This window comes from Elaeis guineensis, chromosome 13 (genome assembly GCF_000442705.2).
Source record: "Elaeis guineensis isolate ETL-2024a chromosome 13, EG11, whole genome shotgun sequence".
NCBI lineage: Eukaryota > Viridiplantae > Streptophyta > Magnoliopsida > Arecales > Arecaceae > Elaeis > Elaeis guineensis.
Genome location: NC_026005.2, coordinates 10,489,724 through 10,499,531, shown reverse-complemented (window position 1 = coordinate 10,499,531; position 9,808 = coordinate 10,489,724).

Below are 9,808 nucleotides of genomic sequence, written 5' to 3'. Positions count from 1 at the left end.
TAGGATAAACAAACTGAAAAAGGATGTAATCCTTGACTCTTTAGATTCTGAGTCATATCCAATTTGTGAATCTTGCCTTCGAAGAAAAATGACCCATGTTATCTGTTGGTGCAAAAATCCGCTCGCGCCGGAGAAGCTGGAGTCGAAGAAGTCGCGGTCGCCGTCGGGACCTGCAAAGGAAGTCTAAACCGAAGGTGGGGTTGCTCCGGCAAGACCCTCCGACGCTCAAGTCAGTTCTCTGCCTCAACAAGAATGGAGTGCTCGAACGGAGAATTTAGCAGAGTTTTTAGATGAAAGATGAAAGCTTATAGAATAACGTATCTGGGGTCCCCTTTTATAGGCGGAGGGGGCTGTAGCCTGATAGCGACATCTGTAACCGTCTGGCAGTGGACTGCCCAGGGTCAGGCGGAGTTTGCTACGAAGAGTAGTGGAGTGGACCCGTGGCTATCACCGGGGTGTGCCACGTGGAGTCAGTTACGGGGAGTGGAGCGGCGTTCGCTGTCGTGACTCGTCATGGAGTGGTGGGATCGCACAGGATCCGCCGCAAGGAGTGGAGCAGAATCATGGCCGTTAATACGGCCTGTCAGGGAGTAATGGAGCTGCGTAGGGTCCGCCGCAGGGAGTGGAGCAGTGTTGTCCGTTACTGTGGCCTGCCAGGGGGTCCAGACTTGTCGGTCGAAGTTCGGTTGGAGTCGGTAGCGAGGTCCGGTATCCGTAGGAGTTTGGGCGAGGTCTTCCCGCAGTCAAAATAGAAGACGGAGTCTAGCTTCCGTAGGAGTCCGGACAAAGTCTACTTGCAGTTAAAGTTAAAGGCGAAGTCCGGCTCCCGTAGGAGTCCGGACAAGGCTTACCGGCAGCTGATGTTGAGGATGGAGCCCAGCTCCCGTAGGAGTCCGGGCGAAGTCTACTTGCGGTTGAAGTTGTTGGCGGAGTCCGGCTCCCGTATGAGTCCGGACGAAGTTTGTCTGCAGCCGTTGGAGTCGAGGATGAAGTCCGGCTCCCGTAGGAGTCCGGACGGAGTCTTCCTGCAATTAAAGTTAAAGGCGAAGTTCGGCTCCCGTAGGAGTCCGGACAAGGCTTACCGGCAGCTAATGTTGAGGACGGAGCCCGGCTCCCGTAGGAGTCCGGGCGGAGTCTACTTGCGGTTGAAGTTTGTTGGTGGAGTCCGGCTCCCGTAGGAGTCCGGATGAAGTTTGTCTGCAGCCGTTGGAGTCGAGGATGAAGCCCGACTCCCGTAGGAGTCCGAGCGGAGTCTTCCTACAATTAAAGTTACAGGCGAAGTCCGGCTCCCGTAGGAGTCCGGACAAGGCTTACCGGCAGCTAATGTTGAGGACGGAGCCAGGCTCCTGTAGGAGTCCGGGCGGAGTCTACTTGCGGTTGAAGTTGTTGGCGGAGTCCGACTCCCGTAGGAGTCCGGACGAAGTTTGTCTGCAGCCGTTGGAGTCGAGGATGAAGTCCGGCTCCCGTAGGAGTCCGGGCGAAGTCTTCCTGCAATTAAAGTTACAGGCGAAGTCCGGCTCCCGTAGGAGTCCGGACAAGGCTTACCGGCAGCTAATGTTGAGGACGGAGCCCGGCTCCTGTAGGAGTCCGGGCGGAGTCTTCTTGCGGTTGAGGTTGTTGGCGGAGTCCGACTCCCGTAGGAGTCTGGACGAAGTTTGTCTGCAGTCGTTGGAGTCGAGGATGAAGCCCGGCTCCCGTAGGAGTCCGGGCGGAGTCTTCCTGCAATTAAAGTTACAGGTGAAGTCCGGCTCCCGTAGGAGTCCGGACAAGGCTTACCGGCAGCTAATGTTGAGGACGGAGCCCGACTCCTGTAGGAGTCCGGGTGGAGTCTACTTGCGGTTGAAGTTGTTGGCGGAGTCCGGCTCCCGTAGGAGTCCGGACGAAGTTTGTCTGCAGCCGTTGGAGTCGAGGATGAAGTCCGGCTCCCGTTGGAGTCTGGGCGGAGTCTTCCTGCAATTAAAGTTAAAGGCGAAGTCCGGCTCCCATAGGAGTCCGGACAAGGTTTACCGGCAGCTAATATTGAGGACGGAGCCCGGCTCCCGTAGGAGTTCGGGCGGAGTCTACTTGCGATTGAAGTTTGTTGGCGGAGTCCGACTCCCGTAGGAGTCCGGACGAAGTTTGTCTGCAGCCGTTGGAGTCGAGGATGAAGCCCGGCTCCCGTAGGAGTCCGAGCGGAGTCTTCCTGCAATTAAAGTTACAGGCGAAGTCCGGCTCCCGTAGGAGTCCGGACAAGGCTTACCGGCAGCTAATGTTGAGGACGGAGCCCGGCTCCTGTAGGAGTCCAGGCGGAGTCTTCTTGCGGTTGAAGTTTGTTGGCGGAGTCCGGCTCCCGTAGGAGTCCGGACGAAGTTTGTCTGCAGCCGTTGGAGTCGAGGATGAAGCCCGACTCCCGTAGGAGTCCGGGCGGAGTCTTCCTGCAATTAAAGTTACAGGCGAAGTCCGGCTCCCGTAGGAGTCCGGACAAGGCTTACCGGCAGCTAATGTTGAGGACGGAGCCCGGCTCCTGTAGGAGTCCGGGCGGAGTCTTCTTGCGGTTGAAGTTGTTGGCGGAGTCCGGCTCCCGTAGGAGTACGGACGGACCTTACCGACGGTTGACGTTGGCGATGAAGCCCGGCTCCCGTAGGAGTCCGGGCGAAGTCCCTCTTGAGGTTGGAGCCGTGGACAGAGCCCATCTCTCGTGGGAGTTCGGGCAGATCTTCCCGGCAGTTGACGTTGGCGACGAAGCCCGGCTCCCGTAGGAGGCCGGGCGGGGCTCGCAAGGGCTAATCCTGCTGAGAACTTCGACCGTGGGTATTTTGTACCCAACACTAGTCCCCCTACTTCTGAGTTTGAAGTTCGAATGAAGGAAGTACAGAGAGATGGCCGAAGTTATCCCCTCGAATCCTGCGCATAACCGCCCTCGGATATGTTGGCATTTAATGTGCGCACGTCAGAGCCCTTTTTCCGGTTAGGGCGACCTGAAGAGTCTTTTCGGAACTCCCGTCGAAATGTGATCCCAAGCGTCGTGTTACGGAAATTTACGAACAGTCAATCCTCGATAGCGGCGAGTGGGACACGCGGGACACGTGGCACTCACCAGTTGGCCTAGGGACGCCCGCCGCAATAACTGCGCTAAGATCCGTTGGCTATTTAAACCCCCTGCTCTTCCTTCGGGGCTTCATCCTGCCGAGAGGACGGCACCTTTCTTCCGTCTGAGAGCCTAGCTACTTAGCCACTTCCTCCGCACCGATCCTTGCCGTTTTCAGCTCCTCGATTCTTCTCTAAGGGGTTCCCACGTCATGTCCTCCACCCCGGAGGCCATCCTCGAAGGGATGTCTAGGGCTTGGAGGAAGGCGAGGAGGAGAACAGCGGCTGGTGAGTTCTCCGGTCATCAAGTGGCCGCTGAGGATCCCCGTCGTCTCAAAGGGGGCTCAAGGAAGAATTCCTTCAACAACAGGGGTTTAATAACGGGGGCCGTTGGTAAAGGTATTCTTCCCGAGAATTTTGGAGTAGCAAGGTGGGGTGATACCGGTCAAGAGGGCAGAGCTGTCGTCACAAGCTGTGGCGGGATCCTTGATGCCGTCGGGGCCGAGGGACCAGAAGCGGTCGACGTCGACGGTGGGGCAGTAAAACTTATTGCAGAGGTGGTGGAAGTAGCGCATGCCGACCTTGCCGGAGCATTTTGGACGGTGGCTACCACGGAGTATTCGGTGATGACGCATATCTCTGACGCCACCGTTGCCCCCAGGGTGACTCCGGTTCTTCTTGAAACAGGTCTTTGTCGCCGCTGCCGTTGCCCTTACCGCCCCTGGGAATCTATCCCATCCTTTTCCCCCTGAGGGTGGGACTTCGGAGGTGGGGCGAAGCAAGGCGGGGTGAAAGCCGATAGGCCCGCCACACGCACTGGACATGAAATGGGAAGAGAAGTTTGCAGCTTGAAGCGGCTTCCGGTGCATCCTTTCCAAACCGTGTTCTCGATGTCGTCGATGATGTATTTATTATTTTTTTTTTCTGGCCCATCGGGTCTTGTAACGTACACCTTGTTGGTTGAAAAATGAAAAGGAGATTTTGTTACCTCGTCTGCATCTTGCATCGAATAGTCGTCTGTCGAACTTCTTTATTCTTCTTTCTTCTCTCTTCCTCCTTTTCTTCTTTTCTTTTTCACGTCGTCCTAAGGTCATCGATGACCTCTTTTATTCGTGTTGAATTGTTATTTGCCGAGCTCCTTTTCGACTTTTACGCCGTTCGAAGATACCCGGTTGTCATTTTTCCATCAATGGCTGCAGGCTCGCTTGGGGCCAATCGGGCCTGGGGTCCCTCCTAGGGCTTGAATTCGGGGATCCGAGCTTCTGTCACCCTAAGTAAGTTGTCCTATTTTGTGTTGAAAACTTCCTCAAAAGCTGAGACTCCCGATGGGAGCCCCAGTCCTTGCGGTGACAGAGTTTTCTGTACCTCGACCGCTGTCCGTTTTCCAATTGTAGCTGTCCTGGTCTGTTGCCTTCCTTTTTCCTTTTCGCTCGAAAATTTTCTCCGCTGAAGTCAAGGCGAAGTTCGGCTCCCGTGGGAGTCTGGACGGAACCCTCCTGTGATTGAGGTCGTGGGCGGAGCCCGGCTCCCGTAGGAGTCCGGGTGGCATCTTTCTTGGCGTCGAGGATGAAGCCCGGCTCCCGTAGGAGTCCGAGTGGAGTCTTCCTTGGTATCATGGACGAAGCCCGGCTCCCGTAGGAGTCCGGGTGGAGTCTTTATTGGCATCATAGATGGAGTCCGGCTCCCATAGGAGTCTGGGTGGAGTCTTCCTTGGTGTCGTGGATGAAGTCCGGCTCCCGTAGGAGTCCGGGTGGAGTCTTCCTTGGTGTCGTGGATGAAGCCCGACTCCCGTAGGAGTCCGGGTGGAGTCTTCCTTGGTGTCGTGGATGAAGCCCGACTCCCGTAGGAGTCCGGGTGGAGTCTTCCTTGGTGTCATGGACGAAGTCCGGCTCCCGTAGGAGTCCGGGCCTTTCACTTTGCTCGAACCAGGGCGAGGTTCTCTTCCCATTTCCGGCCCGACTGTGGGGGCGCGTTAGGGCGCTGTAAGGCCTTTCCCCCCATCCGGTCTAAAAGAATCGGGCCTTTGACTTTGCTCATGTCAGGACGAGGTTCTCCTCCTGTTCCTGACACGGCTGTGGGGGCACATTAGGGCACTGTAGGGCCTCTCCCCCCATCCGATCTAAAAGAATCGGGCCTTTGACTTTGCTCATGTCAGGACGAGGTTCTCCTCCTATTCCTGACATGGCTGTGGGGGCACATTAGGGCGCTGTAGGGCCTCTCCCCCCATCCGGTCTAAAAGAACCGGGCCTTTGACTTTGCTCATGTCAGGACGAGGTTCTCCTCCTGTTCCTGACATGGCTGTGGGGGCACATTAGGACGCTGTAGGGCCTCTCCCCCCATCCGATCTAAATGGAACCGGGCCTTCGACTTTGCTCAAGTTAGGGCGAGGTTCTCCTCCTGTCCCTAACAGGGCTGTGGGGGCGCATATGGGCGTTGTAGGGCCTCTCCTCCCATCCGGTCTAAATGGAACCGGGCCTTCGACTTTGCTCAAGTTAGGACGAGGTTCTCCTCCTGTCCCTAACAGGGCTGTGGGGGCGCATATGGGCGTTGTAGGGCCTCTCCCCCCATCCGGTCTAAATGGAACCGGGCCTTCGACCTTGTCGGGATGAGGTTTCCCTTTCATTTTTGATACAGTTTGTTCGCATTGTCCAAGGACATATAGGTATGTGATTTTCAATTGAAATGAAATTACTGGTTGTACATCCGCAAGTTTTCCGAGCTCCACGATCGCGGGAGGTCGGCTCCTCCGAGTTTCTTAAGATAATAAGTTTCGGGCCGGACTACTTCTTTGACTTCATACGGTCCCTCCCAGTTTGGGGCGAGTTTCCCTCGGTCTTGAGGTTGTGAGACAGCGGCTCGTCGAAGCACTAGATCTCCCGCTCTAAAGGCTTTGTTCTTAATCCGGGCGTTGTAATATCGAGCAACCTTCTGTCTGTAGGCTGCCATCCGAACCTGAGCTATCTTCCGTCTTTCTTTCAGTAGGTCGAGGTTGGCTCTAAGACCTTGCGAACTTTGATATTCGTCGAATGCCACGACTCGTGCTGACGGGAGTTTAAGATCGATGGGGATGACGGCTTCCATATCGAAGGCTAAAGCGAAAGGTGTCTCCCCCGTAGGTAGCCTCTGAGTAGTTCGATACGCCCACAACACATGATAAAATTCGTCCGTCCAAGTTCCCTTCGCTTTTTTGAGCCTTGTCTTAATACCCTGCAAAAGGGTTCTGTTGGTCACCTCAGCTTCGCCGTTCGCCTGGAGATGGGCTACTGATGTGAAGTTGTGGGAGATGTTTAGATCCTCACAGAATTCAGCGAATTTTGCTCTCGCAAATTGTCGTCCATTATCAGTGATTAGGGTTCTAGGTAGACCGAACCTACACATGATCGATTTCCAGACGAAATCTTAAACTTTTGCGTCTGTGATTTTTGCTAGTGGTTCAGCTTCAACCCATTTGGTGAAGTAGTCGATCGCTACGAGGAGGAACTTCCTTTGCCCAGATGCCATGGGAAAAGGGCCAAGGATATCCATCCCCCATTGTGCAAAAGGGCATGGGGCACTCAAGGGTGTGAGTTCGGGGGTGGGCTGTCTCTGGATGTTGGCGTACCTCTGGCATCGATCACACTTTTTGACATATTCAATCGAATCACGATGCATCGTTGGCCAGTAATATCCCTGACGGAGCAGCTTGTGGGACAAAGATCTAGCCCCCAAATGATTTCCGTAAATCCCCTCGTGTACTTCCCACAAGGCGTAGTCAGCTTCCGAGGGCCGGAGACATTTCAAGAGGGGCAAGGAGTATGATCTTTTGTACAATTTGCCCTCATAAAGGATGTACCGGGAGGCCTGATTTCGGAGCTTCCGAGCCTCCTTCGCATCCTGGGGGAGAACTCCATCCTTAAGATAGGTTATCAGCGGGTCGACCCAGCTGGGCTCATGGTCGATCTCCATTACGGGCCGCGATTCTTCTGTACTCGGGTGTTTTAGAACTTCGAAGAGGATGCCTCTGGGCAATTCGGCCGGAGCCGATGTTGCCAGCTTGGAGAGAAGATCGGCCCTGGTATTCTCCAGCCTGGGAATCTGTCTAATGTTGAAGCTGCTGAAGGCGGGGGTGAGCTCCTTTACCTTCTCAAGGTATCTGACCATACTGTCCTCCCGCGCTTCATAACTCTCACTGACTTGCCGCACCACTAGTTGAGAGTCACTGTTCACCCGAAGCTGACTTATTCCCAGCTCTCTGGCGATCCTTAGTCCTGCGATCAGAGCTTCATATTCTGCTCCATTGTTTGTTACGGGGAACTCAAAACGCAGAGCGTACTCCGCTATGACTCCCTCCGGACTGACCAAGATCAGGCCTGCTCCTGCGCCCGACATGTTAGAAGATCCGTCCATATAGAGGGTCCAAAAGCGATCGGAGGGATTGGCCTCTTCGTTGGGGGAGTTCGGTTGAGACTTCAGGTCGTCAACTTTGCTTTGCTCAGGTTCGACCTCCTTTGGGATGGTGCACTCTACTATGAAATCTGCCAGTATTTGGGCCTTTACTGCTGGTCTAGGTCTGTAGTTGATGTCAAATTTTGTGAGCTCGATCGTCCATTTTGCCATTCTTCCGGAGGTGTCAGCCCGATGCAAAACCGCCTTGATCGGTTGATCGGTGAGTAGCGTTACTGTGTGTCCTTGAAAGTAGGGTCGGAGCCTCTGAGCTGCAATCAACAAGGCGTAGGTCAGTTTTTCTAATTTGGTGTACCTGGTCTCGACGTCCCTCAGCGCGCGGCTAATGTAGTAGACTGGTCGCTGGACTTTCGCTTCTTCTTTGACAAGGACGGCCGCGAGGGCCATGGGAGAGACCGCTAGGTATAAAAATAGTTTCTCCCTAGGTTCAGGCTTTGCCAACAGCGGGGGTAAGCTAAGGTAGCTTCTTAACTCCTTGAACGTCTGTTGGCACTCAGGGGTCCAACAGAAGTTCTTCGGCTGCTTGAGGGTTTGAAAGAAGGGCAAGCACCGTTCGGCCGACCTCGCGATGAAGCGATTAATAGCCGCTATCCTCCCTGTGAGGCGCTGAACCTCTTTGATCGACTTGGGGGCGGTCATCTCCTGGATGGCGTGAATTTTCTCTGGATTGGCCTCAATCCCGCGCCCTGATACCATGAAGCCCAGAAACTTTCCTGAGGTTACTCCGAAAGTGTATTTAGTTGGGTTCAGCTTCATTTTATACTTTCGGAGGGCGTCAAAGGTCTCCTCGAGGTCGGCGACATGATTCCTGGAAGACTTGCTTTTTACGAGCATATCGTCCACGTAGACCTCCATGTTTCGGCTGATCTGCTCTTTGAAGATTTTGTTCACCAACCGTTGGTAGGTTGCGCCCGTATTCTTGAGGCCGAAAGGCATGACCCTGTAACAGTAAAGGTCGTGATTAGTGATGAAAGCTGTCTTTTCTTCATCTTCAGATGCCATTCTAATTTGATTATAGCCGGAGAACGCATCCATAAAGGTGAAGAGCTCATGGCCTGAGGTAGCGTCCACCAGTTGGTCGATTCTGGGGAGGGGGTAGCTGTCCTTTGGACAAGCCTTATTCAGCTTTTTGAAGTCTATGCACATCCTCCACTTGCCGTTTGCTTTTTTGACCAGAACAACATTGGAAATCCAATCAGGATAATTGACTTCCTTTATGAATCCGACCTTGAGAAGCTTATCCACTTCCTCAGCTATCGCCTTCTGCCTCTCCGGGGCATGACTCTGGATTTTTTCTTTTGTCGGTCGATGCTTCGGATCGACTGCCAGATGATGCTCCATGAATTCTGTGTCAATCTCTGGCATGTCTGCTGGAACCCAAGCGAAAATGTCCGCATTCCTTCGGAGGAAATCAATAAGACGCATCCGCACCTCCTCCCCCAGGTTGGAGCCAATCAACGCCACATGCTCCGCGTTCCCATCATTCAAAGGGATTGGTACCAGATCTTCGATTGGGCCGCCCCTTTCTTCGGTGAGGTCATCACGAGCATCGAGTCCATCGACGGGACAGGGGTCAGCCTGATCACTTCTTTGCAAGGCGATGTTGTAGCAGTGTCTGGCCAGGGCCTGGTCTCTCCGGACCTCTCCGATCCCCTGGTTGGTGGGAAACTTCAACTTCAAATGGTAGGTCGAAACGACAGCTTGGAGGGCATTGAGGTCGAGTCGGCCAAGGATTGCATTGTAGGCGGAAGGCGCCTTCACCACCAAGAAATTTATCAGAGCCCTAGATTGCTTTGGATATTGATCTGCGGCCACAGTCAAAGCTATCATTCCTTCCGTCGGAACGGCGTCACCGATAAACCCTACCAGGGGGGAGCAAATCGGCCTCAGATGACCGTCAAGAGCGGACATTCTTGAAATGACGTCGTAGAACAAGATGTCGGCCGAACTTTCGTTGTCGACAAGAATGCGACGGACGTCGTAATTTGCTATATTAAAGGAAACTACGATCGCGTCGTTATGAGGGAATTGGACTCCCTGGGTGTCTTCTTCGGTAAAGATTATGGGTTCTTCAACTTTTTGCTGCTTGGGGGATACAGCTGGTATGTTGGTTGCCTCCCGCTGGGATCCCCCCGAAATAGTGTTGACGGAATCCAATAGAGGCCGATCTTCCGGCCACTCCTTGTCGGCGACCATAGCCGGAGATAGTTGTGCGAAGGCCTCGCGAGAAGGCATCAGATGAGGAAAGGAGGAGTGGGTGCCGGATAAGATGACCGGAGGTGGATCCGTTGAGCGCTCC